This window comes from Micromesistius poutassou, assembly GCF_964030765.1.
Source record: "Micromesistius poutassou genome assembly, chromosome: 12".
Lineage (NCBI taxonomy): Eukaryota > Metazoa > Chordata > Actinopteri > Gadiformes > Gadidae > Micromesistius > Micromesistius poutassou.
Genome location: NC_140282.1, coordinates 8,823,675 through 8,842,661, shown reverse-complemented (window position 1 = coordinate 8,842,661; position 18,987 = coordinate 8,823,675).

The following is an 18,987-nucleotide window of genomic DNA, read 5'->3' as shown; positions in this document are numbered from 1 at the left end:
ATAAGCTCAATATTTGGTCCCCAACTTTATCTCCCGGACTGTGTGTGTGATTGTGTGTGTGTGTGTGTGTGTGATTATTTGTGTGTGTGTGTGTGATTGTGTGTGCGTGTTTCTGTGTGTGCGTGAGTGTGTATATATGTGTGTGTGTGTGTGTGTGTATGTATGTGTGTTTCTACATGTGTGTGTGTGCGATTGTGTGTGTGTGTGTGTGTGTGCACCACCACAATGCAGATGCATGGGCGTGCACAAACCTGGTCTCCATCAAGGCGGTGTTGTGTTGAATCGCGAGCACACATTGAGGAAGGGAGATTGGAGAGAGGGGGGAGAGAGAGTATGGGAGAGGGAGAGTGGGAGGGGAAGGAATAGGGAGTAAAGGAGTTGAGGAAGGCACAGATCTCTTCTGTGGCTTTTTATCGCTCTGTTTCATCATGGAAATCACCTCATTTACTCTGAGCACTCCTCAATTCATCTTTTATTGTCACTGGCAAAACCCATTATACATCGACACCCATTCTGTGTGTGCGTGTGCGTGTGCGTGTGTGTGTGTGTGCGTGTGTGTGTGTGTGCGTGTGCATGTGCGTGTGCGTGTGTGAATGTATGTATAGGTGCGTGTGGCAGACACGACGGAGGGAAGAAAAGGGGTGGTGATTCTCGCAATCAACGACCACAAAGTAATGTGTTCCCTGGAGACACGAAAACACAAAAAATAAAAGACAGCAAAAACAATGTGCTGGTATAAAATATAAATAGCAGACGAAATCCGCCCCCAGAAAGAAACACGCACACACAAACAGACCAGGCAGAGACACACACAAGCGCACACACAGACACACGCACAAACACACGCACACGCACACACGCAGAGACACACACACATGCAGTGTCACACACATGCAGAGACACTGCAAGCAGAGACACACAGACACACGCAGAGACACACACACACACACACACACACACACACACACACACACACACACACACACACACACACACACACACAGACACATGCAGAGACACACACACACACACACACACACACACAGAGACACACGCAGAGACACACACACACACTGGGCCGACGAAGGGCCAGGCCTGGTAATCAGAACCTTGCTGCCTTCATTTCCCTCTCGGGGGCCCCAGGCCCTTGACCGCGGGAGGGCACGGGGGCTAATGACGAGCACGCGATTTATAATTCAGAGAAATCTGAAACGGGTCGCAGGCAGAGCCGCCCCAGACCAGCAGCCAGGGGGGGGCCAGGGGGCACGGGGGGACAGCGAGGCTCTTAAGAGTAATCCGACATGACAGCGTTCATCTCGGATGATAGAGAATGGAAGGAATCTATCAAAATGCTTATAAATATCTCATGGCGGCCCCAGGAGTGGGGGGGGGGGTGTGTGGGGGTCTCGGTGTAGGGTTGCTATCGGTGGCGTTCCGTGTTCCACTTCTCCGGCTTTATGTTTTTTTTTTCGAAGGAGGCCAATATCACGCTCCCCTTGGATGCTGGCGCGTGTGTGTGTACATGTGTGTATGTGCATGTGTGTGTTCTTTCGAGTGTGTTCACTGGTGTGCGTGTGTGTGTACGTGTGTGTATGTGTGTGTGTGTGCATGTGTGTGTTCTTTCGAGTGTGTTCACTGGTGTGTGTGTGTGTGTGTGTGTGTGTGTGTGTGTGTGTGGTTTGTGGTTTGTGTTCTTTGCAGTGTGCTCACTGGTGTGTGTACGTGTTGGGGCTCTCTCATCGGGCTCTGGCGGCGGTCCGGTGACATGCGGGTGACAGCGTTGGCCTGGGCCCACTGACTGTCTGGAGGGGGAGGATTCAAACACTGGTTGGAGCTTGACAGTCTGGTGACACGCAGTGCATAGGGAAAGTAGCTGTGTGAGTGTGTGTGTGTGTATGTGTGTGTGCGTGTGGGTACGTGTGTGTGTGTGTGTGTGTGTGTGTGTGTGTGTGTGTGTGTGTGTGTGTGTGTGTGTGTGTGAGTTAGTGAGCGTATGTAAGTGTGAGTGTGCGGATGTACGTGTGTGTGTACGTACACGTGTACGTGAGTCTGTGTGTATGTACATGTGTGTGTGTGTGTGTGTGTGTGTGTGTGTGCGTATACTAGTGTATGTGTGTTGCGTGCGTGCAAGGTTGAATCGACTCAGCCGAGCTGCAGAGTGACCGGAGCAGAGCGGAGGGGCAGACCGCCCAGGAACACAGCAGCCAAGCGGCTCTGTACATGTTTACTGAGGAGGACCACGCAGCCAGCCGCGTTACCCACAAGGCCTCCACGCCGAACAAATACACACTTTTACAAGGTTGACAAGATACTCAAAACGGTATGGCTGGAGACAGACAGAGAGCGCGCCAGCCTTTGGGCCGAGGGGAGGAGAATCAGACAGCGGAAGACTGATAGAAAATAAAGGTCTCTTTGGACTCCTTAGTGACCTGTTGGACATACAGAGTTTCCTCTTGCTTTATTCTCTCTCAGTAGTAAATGGACTGCATTTATTCAGCGCTTTTCTAACCACTCAAAAGCTCTTTGCAATACTGCCTCACATTCACCCATTCATGCGCACATTCACACGCCGACGGCGGGTCGGGGGGAGTGAGGGTCAGTTCAGTTCAGACACCTCGGCACTCAGCTAGGAGGAGCCAGGGATCAAACTAGCAACCTTGCAGTTACCAGCCACATGCCGCCCCACCGGAGAGCTTACCCGTGTTCTAAAAATAAAAGTGATGCAGATGAGGACATATGAAGGACCAATCACGGACTGGGCTTTATTATTTGTCCAAGATACAGTATTGTATTACAAGTAACAAATACAACTGACTATAATTAGCTAATGATTCGAGTCATTCGTTCATTAAAGCACATTCAAAGCAAAATGAATGTGCTAAAAAAAAAAAAAGAGCTAAAAATAGCCCCCCTACAACTACCTTCCAACAATCGTAAAGATTTAGATTTACATTTAGGGCATTTAGCAGACGCTTTATCCAAAGCAAGTACATTTTTCAAAAGAAGGAGAAACAATATATGGCTGTCGGTACAGTAAGGATGTTCATAGAACCAAGTGCCAAGCTCTGACTAGTTTAACCCATTCCCCGTATACAACACAGATAGCTAGGATAAGATGCTACACGAAGATGACTCCACTAATCGTCTCAGAGTCCTTTCACGGTAGTAGCCGAGACGCCGTTCGTCAAATCCGCTTGTTATCTGACAGCTCTCTCTTCTCAGGGGAGACCAAAACAAGGCCACCCGAACGTACGCGTGTCTCCGCTGACGAACGTGGAGGGTGTAGGTGAGTCGTATCACACAAGCTCTCCGCTTGATGGTGGAGAGATGACAGAAGCGTGGCACTTATTGTCGGCTGTGGTTCAACAGTGCTTCAGACGATACAGAAGGATACAGATGTCTTTGTTCCCTTTCCCTTTGTCAGGAACACGCCTCGACTGCTTGTTACCCAGCCAGTGCAACTTATACTTGGGAAGTTTTCATTGGTACATCCGTAACCATAGATTATGGCCTCCCGTGCCAAACCCTGTTGTTAACATGCACTGGCTTCCCTCAAGTGTTTACATGTTTATTATTAATACTTGGAACCCATCCTGAGTGGAATTGAAGCTGACGGAGATCTGCTGAAAGGAGGATTCAGTAGAGCGGAGTTCAACGTGAGCCTTTGTTTCTGCTGTGTAGGAGTATTCATGCTTTGTGTCGGGGCATCGCTGAGTACACAGCTGATAAGAAGGCCAGCTGGACCGCACATGTAATGAGCTCTGAGTGGCCGCCCAAGGCTGTTGCCTTTGCTAACGCGACCGGAGGTTTTACAGCAGCCAGCGGACGTTGCATCATCACCGTTGAATGTTCATAATCAGCTTTGCAGACGCCGAGGGTTTGATCAGATCCAGACAGGTTGACCGGGTTGACCAGACAGTCTTGACCGTAAGTTAATTTAATCTTAAAAGCTTAAAGGTTGCCAATCAACTCCAGACACCAAACTGGTAGCATTTCGTCAGCCACACACTTTAGTGATGGTTGGCTCGTGCTTTTCTTCCCATCACAGTGTAGCGTGTTGCTTGTAATGACAAATCCATCTGGATTTAAACTAAAGAGCAGTTTTTGTCAGTCAAAAAGCAATCTTCCCTGATTCACGGAGGATTGTGAGATCTCAGGCAATTACCATCGTAGTGAAACCTAAACAAGGCACGCGTGGCATTAAAAGCTCACACACAACAAATTAGTCTGCATTTAGCTACATGAAGGTAGAATTTACAATAATTGAATGATAAAAAATCCATACGCTTTGCACAATCTAGAAATAATCTGGGTAACACTCAAACTACGTGTTAATAGTAATTAATGTCAATAATTATTGCCAAATGGTAAAAACTAAATAGTTTTCACGCATTAAAGTTCAGAGATAATTGGGTTTAGAAGTCAGCGCAGAACAGAATTTGTTATACAACAACCACCTGATTTTGATTCATTGTGAATGTGAACTTGATGAGATATAATTACAAAACATAACCGGTGAGCTAATGAACAGATGCTCTGAATTACTCCATTCATCCCCTAAAACGACACCCAAAGAGCACACAAAATCAACGTGTCTGAACACGGCACCAGGCCCGCATCTCAACACAAAGACCATTCTCCCTATCGCTGCATAAAATATTCCTCAAACACCACTAAACTACGGTGTGTACGTTACTGCGCCGCTCATCAATTAATAACGTGAGGTCAGACGCACGTTTGTCTCTGATCTCGGAAATCAAAGCGTTTACTCGCAGTGGAGGTGGGCTCGGCGGGGCCGTTGCATTAGGTAAATGTATGGTAATTCACTGTTCGCTCATCGAGTAAGCACCGCACTTGAGGAACAGAAGGTCACTGCAGTGGACGTGACAAGGGACAGGCACAACGCTAGGCACTGCCTCCACATACTAAACCCACCGTGGAGTCCTTCTAAAGCAGGCTTAAGCAATCTGAGAACTGTTTCACTTTCAATTTCACTCATTCCCTGTCAGACGGGGAACTAGGTAAACATCAGCGGCAAAGACAGGAAGTTCCGCCCCCAGCCCGAAGCGTCATTTGGAACACTGTTTGATGATGACACGCGTTTGGCTTCCTACATATTAAACATGTGCTGATTCCATTAGCCTCATTTTCACACACAGCCATCGTCATTACCTCCACTCACACTCCCCCCAAGGTCTTCTTTGAGTGTTGTTTGCTGCTTCTAAGGGAGGAAGGGCACCATTAAGAGCCGGATGGGTGACATTTTATGTGTATGTATTGTATTGTATTGGGTTCAGTTTTTATTGTATTGTGATAGACTTTTGATCAATCAATCAATATAAAACATGTTCAATATATATCGATAAGAGACTGGACCACCGAATCTAGCAGCTGGGTTTGTTACACAAACACGGTTCCATACTTATTTACAATATTTGAGTGTTTTTCATTGTTGTATCGCCATTGGAGTATTAATCAATGAAGAACAGTGGAACGTCATATTAAGTGTTAAACAGTGTTTAAATCCAGCATGGTAATTCCTAGTCTTTTTAGGTCATTCAAATTATCAATAGTTATCAATATCGATCAATATGATCAAGCTATATCGTGATATGTCTTTCAGCCATATCTCCCAGGCCTAGTTTAGACCACACTGCAGTATATCTTCACGGCTTTTGTGAGCATGTCAAATCATGCTAACCATAGCAGCAAAAAATGGCTGTTGGCTCTCTCAGCCCAGAGTGGGAATGGCATTTTATACTTTCGGAGACCAATCATAGATGGTAGATTGCAGACTTTCATGAACTGCATCTATTTTCCGAGGTCATTGGAGAGGAGGGTCAATCTAAGGTGGGATGTGTGTTTGTGTGTGTGTGTGTGTGTGTGTGTGTGTGTGTGTGTGTGTGTGTGTGTGTCACTGGCAGCCTTCTGAGAAACAGGAACAAAGGACATAAAAATCCCTGGATGGATAAGACTATATAGTGTCTGTCCTTCTCAGATAACCTTCTGCAGAGAGAAGCTCAGAGTTGTTTACGTTGCCTTCCATATAGAAAAGCATCAAGGCTTTGTATTGCCTTATAAAAGGTGAGGAAAAACAGAGGCGAGCTTTGTGCTAATTTGCATTACATCTGTGTCACACTGTTTTATTTGTGGTCGTTTATGTAAAACCCATAGCGCCTATGTCTATTTTGCTTATGCTTTGTTTATATTTTTTAAGCCCTTAGTTTAGTCGTTTGTATGTGTTTTATGTTTTGTAATTGTGTTTAAATGCCTTAAACCATTTATACCCGGAAGCAAACATAAACAAGTATCAATACCACATCGACTATTAAGCTAGCATTTCAGCTCCTCGTGAAGCTAAACATGCTAACAGGTCACCACAACACAGGATAGACACTGCGTTGCCATCGTTAAGACCCTCTGGACAGCATCTGTGTCCCCAACAGTGGCCTCCCTCCTTCTCACCAGGTAACCACGCATGTGATGGGAGTGTATTCAGACCAAAAGATCACAAGTATCAGTGAGTTAGGCGAGGCACAAACTGCGAGAAGCCCCCAGATGCTACCAGTTGGTTGTCTTTCATCATGTCACATGTGCGACTCGGCCGTACATTTCTGTCGGATCGTTGCCGGGCTGGAATCCTTTCTGTCGGATCGTTGCCGGGCTGGAATCCTTTCTGTCGGATCGTTGCCGGGCTGGAATCCTTTCTGTCGGATCGTTGCCGGGCTGGAATCCTTTCTGTCGGATCGTTGCCGGGCTGGAATCCTTTCTGTCGGATCGTTGCCGGGCCGGAATCGTGTTGTTGCAAAGCGCAGCTCGATAGAACCAACAGGCGCAGCGACGGGATGTGTGTGTTGGCTGTCGCACACCGGATACTGTTCCCAATAACACGCGCTGCTGTGTGTGTGTATTTCCCAGAGGGCAGTTTTACAAGCCAGTATCATAGAAGGGCATGCTTTAATATCCAATATCTGCAGTAGTGCTCTCCCCGCCACAGAGCAGCTGAGATGCGTTGCATTAAAAACGGTGTTGCTCAAAGAAGCGTGACTCTACCTTGTCACCACGCAGCGCTCACTCTCTCATTATATTGTCATGCACAGGACAGTGTTTGTAGGTCAAAGTTAATAAAAACATGTTTTATTCTAATTAAAATCCTACAGGGTTATCTTTTCTAAAGCCTCGACAGGAACCGTATCTCCTTTTAATTAACGATGCAAATTCTCTTTTAATTAATAGTGCCAATTTAATTGTGATACATCTATTTAAGTGCCATAAGCAAAATCCACTGTTAGGAAAACCATCGAGGAATATTAAAAAGTTTGAATTGCCACCTTCTCCTCATATTTTCTCCTGAGTGAAATGCAAATGGAAAATACATTTTAAGAAGCCTTTCGTCTTTGAGGAAAAAAACGAGAAGCAGCAAAGTTGAAATGAGATGCAGTGACATGTCACATTCTCATCGCAGGGAGGGGCTGACAATAACAAGGCTGAGGAAACACGCGGCCACGGACTGTTTAGGCAAACAATAGAGCAGAACTTGAAACAAACAAACAGACACACAGAGCCAGCCATGCTTGATGCAGGAATAATGAGGAAAAATCCCTTACACGCCCTCATTTGTTCTGTTCTACGGAGACCGGGCCAAGCGGAATGATGGGAATTATGGAGATTACCGTATTTCAGTTTTTATGTTTATGTATGTTTTTACTAACCGGTACACTCATAACATGGGGGGGGGGGTTTGGGGTGGAGGTTTGAAATCACAACGGCTATTTTACTGGTACGCCTGAGGCACTGTAAATTATACCCACTGCTTTCTGAGCCTCTTGAATTTGCTCTAAACAATACATGTGGGATATGTTTGCACTGGATGATTGTAAAGTGGCCAATTACAATCTGCCATAGCCTCAGTGAAACATATTTTCCCCATACTAATGCAGAAAAGATTTCATTGGTACATCCGTAACCATAAAACATGGCCTCCCATGCCAAACCCTGTTGTCAACATGCACTGGCTTCCCTCAAGTGTTTACATGTTTATTGTTAATACTTGGAATCAAAATGAAGTGGAATTGAAGCTGACAGAGATCTGCTGAAAGGAGGATTCAGTAGAGCAGAGTTCAACGTGAGCCTTTGTTTCTGCTGTGTAGGAGTATTCATGCTTTGTGTCGGGGCATCTCTGAGTACACAGCTGATAGAACGCCAGCCAGCCCGCACATGTAATAGGCTCCATTGCTTTGAGTGGCCGCCCAAGGCTGTTACCTTTGCTACGGCTATTCATGCCTCTCAGCGCAACGTGACATTGCCCCCTCAAAATACTCGCCAGTGATGGTCAGTGGAGCACTCTTTGACGATGGTGCACGGACATACAAAGGACACAGAAACTCACGCAGACACTCACAAACACACACACACACTGTTATTATAGAGGAGGAGATGGGAGAGATGTGTGGCGCAAGGAGAGGAGGGCTGGGCCAGAGAGAGGAGAGGTAGGGGCTGTGAGAGCTCACTTCTCAGAACGAGACAATGTGAAATACGAATGAAAAGGAAGTCAAATGAAATACGAGCGCGAACGAAAGAGTCTGGCAGCCCGTGTAGCAACTGGGCCCTTGAGAAGGGCTGAGTGAAAGAGTGAAAATAAGAGAGAGATATATAGAGAGATAACCAGAGAGATGACATATCAACTGGATCCACGTTGGGCTGGTCAGTTGCTTGCTCTTTCCTCCAATAACAATGTCTTCATCTCACTCTGAATATACGCCCACGTACGAACGATGTTGTTACTGGGAAAGTTACGAAACTTCACTCAAGGTCGGCGGTTTTCTGTCCGGTATTTAAGAGGCATTTGAAGACCCCGGGCAAGGCATCCAATATGCTGCAATATGCATCACATGCCATTTATATTTAATCTGCTGAAGCGGTGAAAGACCACACGCACCACACTTGGAGAGGCGTGTGCTCCACAGCCGCTGCACCGCTCTGCACTATCCCCCCCTCCCATGGATCACCCTGGTGGAGCGCCGCTCTGCACTATCCCCCCCTCCCATGGATCACCCTGGTGGAGCGCCGCTCTGCACTATCCCCCCCTCCCATGGATCACCCTGGTGGAGCGCCGCTCTGCACTATCCCCCCCTCCCATGGATCACCCTGGTGGAGCGCTGCTCTGCACTATCCCCCCCTCCCATGGATCACCCTGGTGGAGCGCTGCTCTGCACTATCCCCCCCTCCCATGGATCACCCTGGTGGAGCGCCGCTCTGCACTATCCCCCCCTCCCATGGATCACCCTGGTGGAGCGCCGCTCTGCACTATCCCCCCCTCCCATGGATCACCCTGGTGGAGCGCCGCTCTGCACTATCCCCCCCTCCCATGGATCACCCTGGTGGAGCGCTGCTCTGCACTATCCCCCCCTCCCATGGATCACCCTGGTGGAGCGCCGCTCTGCACTATCCCCCCCTCCCATGGATCACCCTGGTGGAGCGCCGCTCTGCACTATCCCCCCCTCCCATGGAACACCCTGGTGGAGCACCGCTCTGCACTATCCCCCCCTCCCATGGATCACCCTGGTGGTGCGCCGCTCTGCACTATCCCCCCCTCCCATGGATCACCCTGGTGGAGCGCAGCGGACTCCACCGCAACAAGAAATCAACAAGAAAACACACACACACACACACGCAGATAGATGAAGACAGAAGACACACACACACACACACACACAAAAAGACAGAAGGAAACAAACACAAACACATACACATGCACACAGCATACAGATGCGTTTATATATATATGCCCCACCACGGCCCACTACTATCCTGTAGCTGTGAAGGTCAAAAGGGGCGAAAGCATAAAGGAAGCAGCGGCGGCCATTCCACCGGTGTGGAGGGGCCCCGCTGGCCCACTGCTACAGGGGAGGTGGCAGGAGAGATCGCCATCAAACACACTCTCCTGTCTCTGAGGCCGCCTCCCCCTAACGCCTCCCCCCCGCCGGCCCACGCCCCCGCTGAGCGCCTGCCAAGGCAACCTGCTGCTGCTCATGGACACGCCGGCAAAGCACCAGAGGCACACACACACAAACACACACATGCGGGCGTGAGCACACACACACACACACACACACAGGGAAAACATCTATCATTCAGTGGCCGTGCTACATGCTACAGCTAAATGACAGCTGTGTGCGGTGGCGGCGGCGGCGGCGGCGGCGGCGGCGGTGGAGCCTGCCCATCCATCTTTAAGCGTAGCGCGAATGGAGGAGCCCTGAGAGCCGGCCTTCTGCTCCGCAGCGAGTCGCTCACACAGACCCGCTTCATCATAGCTGACGTGCCGCGTCCCGGCTTATCAATAATCCATGAGCGGAGACAGCGGGCAGCGAGCGCCGCGCTCCGTCTCTGTCTCGGCGCTGGAGCCTGACGGCGGCGGCGTGGTGAGGAGGAGGAGGAGGAGGAGGAGGAGAGGCAGAGATTTGTAGGAGTGGAAGACGAACACGCCGCGTTCAAACGTTGGGCCGCCACGCCGAGGTTTCACTCGGCCGGGCGGCGTGTGGCTCAGGAGGTACAGCGGGTTGGTTGGTAACCGGAAGGTTGCTGGTTGGATCCCCTGGCTGCGTGTGGAGGTGTCCCTGAGCAGGACGCCTCGCCCTCACTGCTCCCGACGTGCGTGGTTGACTCCGCCGTGAATGTGTGCGTGAATGCGTGAATCTTAGGCAATAATTGTAAAGCGCTGTTAATATTGTAAAAACAAAACCATGTTTGTTTTTTCTCAGACGGCTTTCCATACAAATCCATACCCCTCAATTTTTAAGAAGCTGTGTTGCTTTGTAACCCAACCACATCCTAAATTCAAAACAGGTCAAATCAACTCCTCACAGAACCTTTCTGGTGGACCGTTCTCCTTCACTCTGTCGTTCATTAAGCAAATTAATAATGAGAATGATTATAATTGCTTGGCTGTGACCCAATATCCATTTACCCTTTCAAAGTAAATGACCTGGATATTTTCATATGCAGGGAATAATTTGCTAAGTGCCGCTACCTGCTATGTGGCAGAACAATGCTTTTCTCTCCCTCGCTCTCGTTTGTGTCACTCAGACAAGTTGTTAATGAGTGTTAAAGACAAGCTTCCTGGCAGTGTGTCGGCTACTGTTGGTTTTCCCCTGAAAGCTTTGTGTGCGTGTGCGTGCGTACGTGTACAGTTTTTCTATTGGTGTCTTTGTGTCTTTAACTGTCAAGGTGTGTGAAGTGTGACTGCTTTAATGTCCTCCTTAATTAGAGAGAGGAGAGAAGAGCCGGTTGTCTCTCTCTCTCTCTCTCACTCCCCCCTCCCTCTTCTGCTCTCATCATGAGCGTAGGTCGTAGCGAAAAGGTCGCCAAAGGTCGTAGCGCCTCCACCTGAGGCCTCGCAGCGAGACGCCGCACGCCGTCCGACGCCGCACGCCGTCCGACGCCACACCTGACCGTGTTGTTTGCGTGCGGACCCAAATCCCGGGATTAGAGGGTGAACCTCATGTTTTGAGGACCGCCGGACCAGGGCGGACGCGCCGCGGGATTTATCCGAAGCAGAAATTCAACCTGACCTAAATAGCTTTGGTTAAACAAGGCTGTGACGCTGACATGTCTGAAGGACAGCCTCTTCACGGCCCTGACCATGACCGCAGTACAATCATCAGAGCCAAAGTCAGCTAACGGTGTGACACTGTCACAACGAGGAGGCGACGACGAATAAGAGAAAAACACTAAAGACGTGTTGCCGTGTTCCGAGAGAGCCCCCCCCCCCCCTCCTGCATTTGTATGCGGTGTGTCGCGTCTCCCGGACGGCCGCTTTTCGAGCTGTCAGTGACATCAAACCCAGCTTCATTGAGATCCCTAATGCTCCCAGACCAACACAAAATTAGTTTTCAGATGGAAAACAAACAACAAAACAAAGCGAGTCTCGATCAACAACAGCCTCCACGGAATACAAACCGAGCTCGCACGGATCGCAATGTCTCGCCTGCGCATTTTTCCCTGTCAAATACACCTTAATACGACGTTTTGTGGTTCTGTGTTCGGCTAATAATCATAATTTCAATAATAATCAACGGTTGAAATAAAATAAAACGAAAACAACGTGGACGACAAAGACTAGAACGTATCCGAGGTAACAAGAGGGGGAACATGGGAACTGAAATATATAAGTGATATATAAGTGATGGCCTTGATCTGCTGACTGGTGGGTCTAAAAGCCTCCACGCGGGCGCAGGCATTAGCTGCTAGATGACAGCTAATGCCTGGTTGTGTCTGTGATTAATAGGCTGAGAGCTCCGCCGCGGCCTGCACCGAGGCGGGCAGTGGCGAGCCAGCGGGTCGGGGGACAAATAGAAGGATTAGGAGCAAAAGAAATACACCATTTTAGACACATCGATACACATCATACTCCCCGTCAGTAAATAAGAAGCGGTTTGGAGCTTCCGTCAATCTTCAAGGCCAAGTAGACCCCGCTTTTTAAAATGCTAGGTTGCAATATTAAAATGCTTTGGAATTCGCATGGAATTTCCTCGACTGCTCCATGAAGCAAAGGCAAACTTTGGTTTCCATCTCATTGGGAACTAACAATCCACGGTCGCGCGTGGCAGGGCCTGTGCGGTCTGTCAGAACTTAACATCTGCACACAGATTAAACCCAGCCCTGGCTGTTAATATCACCTTGCTTAGTCTCCCTCCACTATTCTCCCCATAATTATCTATCTAAACACAGCTATCCTTTTTCATTAAGTGCATTAGCAGCCCGTGAGATCGCTGGCAGCAGCTTCCCAGTGCAGGCCGGGCTGATTGAGCTTTGCCATTAACTGGTGTTGGTTTTACAACAGTGTCTCATTAAAGCCACTTGTTGAGAACCGACAAGGCTATTGAATGAATGAGTGAATGATTGAATGGGATTTCACACTCGCTTCTCGGCTTCTCTTCACGCGCCATGACAACGTTGATCTCGGAGAAGGAAAGCCAAACAGCCTCATCATCTACATGTCAGATGTGGGGGTATGGTGATGTGGAGGATGTGCAGTGACAGAGTGATGTGAGGGTGTTTATCATGTGTAATGGGCGACCCAGGGGGCACACACACACACACACACACACACACACACACACACACACAGACACACACACACACACCTCATTACTGTCAGTCCAGTCACCGCGGACGCCTGTCTGTGGGCGATCACTCGGACAGCATATGGCCGTCGCTGCCCTAGGTGGCCGGCCTTTACGGAGAACACAATCACCGGTTGTCACAACTACTGACTGCGGCTCCGTTTTGACAGACTCAAGTCCCGCCCCATCATTACGGGCGATTACCGCCGCTAATGAAGTCCGTGCTTCTCCAAGCCGAGGAGAGAGGAGCGGCGATGGCCCCACTGTTTGCGCTTCTTTAAGTCATTGAACATATGAAGAATGCCGGCCGTCCAATTATCCCATCACTCAGCTGTCTCCGGGGCTGTCTGATCCCCTCTCGGCCCTCACACGGCCCCAGTGACTGACGCAGGGTCTGCCTTGATATACTTGAGATACTAGGACAAAAAGAGGCGGCGAGGAAGTTCTGCATGCTAGCCCACACTCCGACACTGCACTGTCGACTATAGACCCATCACACAAATGAGGTGTGAGCTGCACAAGGCGGTATACAGCTCCCTTTAAAGAGAAACGGATGAAAGTGTCCCACTCTCTCCCTCGTGCATAGTGCACGCACAAACACATGGACACAGGGAGAGAGAGACAGGAAATAATTGAGAGAGAGTGAGAGCGGGAGAGGCTTTCTTCTGTAAGTCATTTTTCCATACTTCCCGGTGTTTTCCACCGTTTCCCAGGGTTCAGAGAGGAGAGTGAGGCTTGAACTAAGCAACTCGGGATACTGGGGTTTGACACTGCTTTGACTCGTGTTCCACCTCGGATCAACTGATAACCGTCTGCCTGTCCGACCAACAAAGAGCGAGCCACGGCTCCTATCCACCACGGAGCTCCTGGATAAAAGGGGAGAAGCCCGGGCCTCTGCGTTCCTCGCCCCGACATCACTCTTGTAGCTCGGGGTGCTCTGCGAGATACTTGAGGAGAAGAACCGCTCAGAACTGGCTCTCTCTCCGCCTCAGCCAGACTCTACTGTAAAGCCTGCTTTGAAGTGAGGATCTTCTGTGTTTGTTTTCCTTTCACCTCGGCACCTTTGATGCACTGAAGGCAGCGAACAAGAGGAGGAGGAAAAAACACACAGAGGCGCGGTGCTGAGAGAGCCGGGCGCCGTGGTTTCAACGAGCTTGCAGAGGGCCGCTTGCATCCAAACAGCTTCGCCGCACGAGAAGGTGGGCATGTGGGCACGCAGGCCTGTCCCCCGACTACACCATTTGTGTACGAGGAGTCTTAGATGTCTGTATCACAGAGCGGGCGTGGTTGGAGGCCCCGCCTTAAAGAGGAGGCTGAGGAGCGCCTGAGGGGCAGCAGAGGAAAGGTCTGTCCTGAGCACTCCCTCTGAGGACACACTGACCTCCTCCGCCGTCATGATGGTCAGCGTTTCAAGCTACAACTCTGGAACTCAATGGCAACGTGGTGCCTTACTGGTCAACGTGGACACAGTGTGTGTGTGTGTCTGTGTGTTTGTGTGTGTGTTAGTGTGTGTGTTAGTGCGTGCGTGCGAGCGTGTGTGTGTTAGTGTGTGTGTGTTAGTGTGTGTGTGTGTGTGTGTGTGTGTGTGTGTGTGTGTGTGTGTGTGTGTGTGTCTGTGTGTCTGTGTGTCTGTGTGTGTGTGTTTCCTTTAACCTTACTGTAATAATGATGTATGTCTTGGCTACTTCACAAAGAGGGGAATGGTCTTAGTGTCACAGAGATGGATGTGACACACTGATGCACGCAGTTTGGTTTCTGTCATGGCCACTGGACACACCGGACTTACAGAATTATAGATGATTGGGAAACCCACTAAACAAGGCGTTCCTATGCCTGTGTGGACGGGTGCGGATGTGCGTGTGTGGATGTTCGTGTGGATGGTGTGTGTGGATATGCGTGTCTGTGTGGATGGGCATGTGTCGATGTCTGGACGTGCGTGTGTGGTGTGTGTGTGTGGTTGCCCGTGTGTGGATGTGCGTGTATAGACATCATTTGTGGACGTGGGTGTGTGGACGTGCGTGCATGAATATGCGTGTGTGGATCTGCGTGTGTGAATGTGCGTGTGCACATGCCCATGTGGGACAAGGACACTTTGGCTGAGCAAAGTGGAGAGGATTGATGTCCTGCTGGACATAATTATGTCATTACCACCCAGTGGAACATGATCGCTACACCCTCCAGCCTCAGGCGTGATTAACCGAGCGCAGAGCCCCGAGGAGAGGCTGCGGAGAGGGGCGACTGTCGCCGGGCTACACTTAACCACGGAGGCGTTCACCGTTCCCGCCAGACACGCGTCCAGGGGACCACAATTCACAGGGGACCACAACTCACAGGGTGTCCTCTCTGTGCTGACGGCGTCCAAACTAAAGTTTGGACGCCGTCACTCGACCGCAGCCCTATGGGATGTTGGGATCGCTGTCTCCAGGGTAGGTAGGTGTGTGTGTGTGTGTGTGTGTGTGTGTGTGTGTGTGTGTGTGGGGGGGGGGGGGGGGGGTGTGTGTGTGTGTATATAATATAATTTAACACATATAATCATAGATGTAATTATCTGTGGGTGGGGAGTTGTTTCAGTCTGAAATGAACAATAATTCATGCTGTTTTTACAACCAAGGTGTGGTTAGATTATCTTACTGCAAAATGGAATGGAAGTGTGGCATAATATTGCTTCCCATGGGCTTGTATAAAGAAGAGCCCAGTTGGTGTTGCATATTCTGGAATCATAATGAGTGCTTTGGACCACTAGAGTTGTAAATTGAATATCAGTTTAAATGGATATCAACAACTTTGATATGCATGCTGATATGCATGATATACTTGATCCAATCACACTAACAGAAGACAATTAGCTCTTTCCTTCTTAAACAGAGCCTTTATCTTTGAGATTCACATAGTTCAATCAGCAACTCTCTGCTCTTATTAAATATGTTTTCCAATGCGCGAAGACTGATATGGGACATATGCAACGTGTACATTAAAGGAATTCTGTGTCAATTCTGCTTCTAGGTAGTACACAATTATGTGTTCATTTAAGCAGGTTTTTCAATATGCCTTTCCTGTGTACCGGAGCGCATTTCCAGTTAGCTAATGCAATCATTCCTGTTGTGCCTCTAGCAACCAAAGGAGTACACAGAATGTAATTTTAAATAAGCTTGTCAAGAAATATACATGCAGGGTCTTGTTATTTTTTTTGCGATATTACATTTTTCTACATTCCAAATGAAACCTATCGCACCTTATATAAATATAGCCTATAGAAAAACCTAAATTTCATACCCTGTCTTGCAAGTGCAAATGTGTGCAATTGAGGTCCCATTTCTCTGCTGTGATGTCCTTTCTCTAACAGATGGAAGACCACTCTATGGGTAATGCTATCATGAAGAGTTTTTACCTTATGTTTCCTTGCATGGTTGACACCCATGTTGTCACGGGTTTGCATGCTTGCGTGCTTGAGTGTGTGCGTGTGTGAGCACATTGTTGAATAGAATGTGAAACAATAACTGTAATGTGCTTTGAGTGGCAGTAGCTGACGCGAAAGGCGCTTTATAAACGCAGTCGACTTTCCGATGCGATCGAGAACAGAGCAGGGGGCATAATGAAATAAACCATAAGCAATGAAACAGATCAGACCGCAGCAGGAGCTTTCCACACACACTTCCTTACAGATAAACTGTGGCACTAGAGTGTGAGTGTGTGTGTGTGTGTGTGTGTGTGTGTGTGTGTGTGTGTGTGTTAGGGCTTGGCGATATAGCTGAAAATCATTTTTATGACCTAAGGACCAGGAGAAAAATATAAACATAAATAGTTTTATTTTAAAGTTAACCTTCTCTTCATTGTAGGCAGACAGGGAAAAGGAATGTCAACACAACCATGGAAACCTCAAATAAATATAAACATAAGTCTGAATGAAAATGAACATCACAATGAAAACTTAACCTAAAACTTAACCTAAAAACATTTGCAGTGTTAAATGTAAACATAAAGAAGCCTGAGATCTTCATATATATTATTTACAATTTCCTCGCTGCGGTACTCATCTTTCGTTTAGTTTTTTTAATTTTTTTTCGTGTTATGAAACACACGCGCGAGACAAGATGGCGCAGCCAAACTTGATACTGTTACATGATTGGCCATTGGCGTGTCACTCCATACGTTGCTCTCCCCTCCATAGGTATCAGAGGACGCTTGCCTTTGTTCATGCAACCAACCTCGCTTCGCAACCTCTGGTTCAAAGCGGAGCTAGACTCTTTGCTCCGTTAACTTCCAACAAGGAAAATAATTATCGAAACGTTCTATCGAACGCATTTTCTATTGATATTGATTACGTGTCTATCGCAATACATATCGTTATCATTTTATCGCCCAGCCCTAGTGTGTGTGTGTGTGTGTGTGTGTGTTGGGTTACGAAAGAAGTGAGACGAGGAGGAGGAGGAGATGTATTTCTCCGTCAAGTGCCATTCATTAAAAGGTCTTGGGCTGACCTTTGTGAGCACGAGCGCAGTGTGCTCTGGGCGGACCCCGGGCTCAACGTGACACAGCAGGACTCCGCCGGCAGCTGGCCGACTGTCCTTCCCCTCCTGCCAACGCTGTGGAGCTGTCTTCAGCACCAGCCCCAGCCAGCCACAACCAGCACCAACAGTAGAGCCCGGGCCCCCTTCAGCACCATGGACAGGGCACCAGCCAGCCACAACCAGCACCAACAGTAGAGCCCGGGGCCCCTTCAGCACCATGGACAGGGCCCCAGCCAGCCACAACCAGCACCAACAGTAGAGCCCGGGCCCCCTTCAGCACCATGGACAGGGCCCCAGCCAGCCACAACCAGCACCAACAGTAGAGCCCGGGCCCCCTTCAGCACCATGGACAGGGCCCCAGCCAGCCACAACCAGCACCAACAGTAGAGCCCGGGGCCCCTTCAGCACCATGGACAGGGCCCCAGCTAGCCACAACCAGCACCAACAGTAGAGCCTGGGTTCTGCAGCCCCACAGACTGGGCCTCAGAGTAGCGACTGCCTGGGCGGGGAGCCAGGTGAACACAGCCTCTATTCCCTTGGTGTTGTCTGTCCTTGTGTTGTACTCCACACGCCCTCCCCTCCCTGACCCTGCGTCCTGCCCTCTGTCTGCCCGGAGTCCTGCCCTCTGTCTGCCCCGCCCAGACCTGGACGGGACGCATGTTTTAATGCAGCACACCGACACGTGCACACACACACACACAGAGACACACACACACACACACACACACACACACACACACACACACACACACACACACACACACACACACACACACACACACACACACACACACACACACACACAAACAAACAATCCAAACCCCACTGACCCGGTTTCCTCATCCCGCTGAGGGTGAAGAAAGAGCAGAGGAGGAGGGAGAGGGAGGGAGGGGGTGAGGGAGGGCGGGCGAGGGAGAGGCAGGGCGGGAGGGGGGAGGAACCCTCCCTCACTCCCCCTCCCGTCGTCTACATTCCTGTTTCAACCGGATGGAGCCTGAATCACCACCCAGGGTCTGACTGATTCACCCAAGTACAAACACGGCCAATTACTCTTTAATACCACAGACTGAGGGGCCAATTTAGCGCCCCCCCTCCCCCGACGGGGCCCCACTGGAGACGGCCGGACGGGGCCGCTCTCATCATCCCCGGGCTGAATAAGTACAAATGGTTTGACCCGCTCCCGATCAATAAGTCACTCTCTAGTGCCTCGGCATCGCACAGTGCTGGAACGCGGCGTTGCGCCACTTGTCCGGGGCTAATTCTCACCAATCCTAACAAGCTCCACGATTGACACTAATGCATCTTCCTGAGCTCAAGAGTGCAGATAAAGTCGAGGTCGGGTTAGTGTGGGGTGT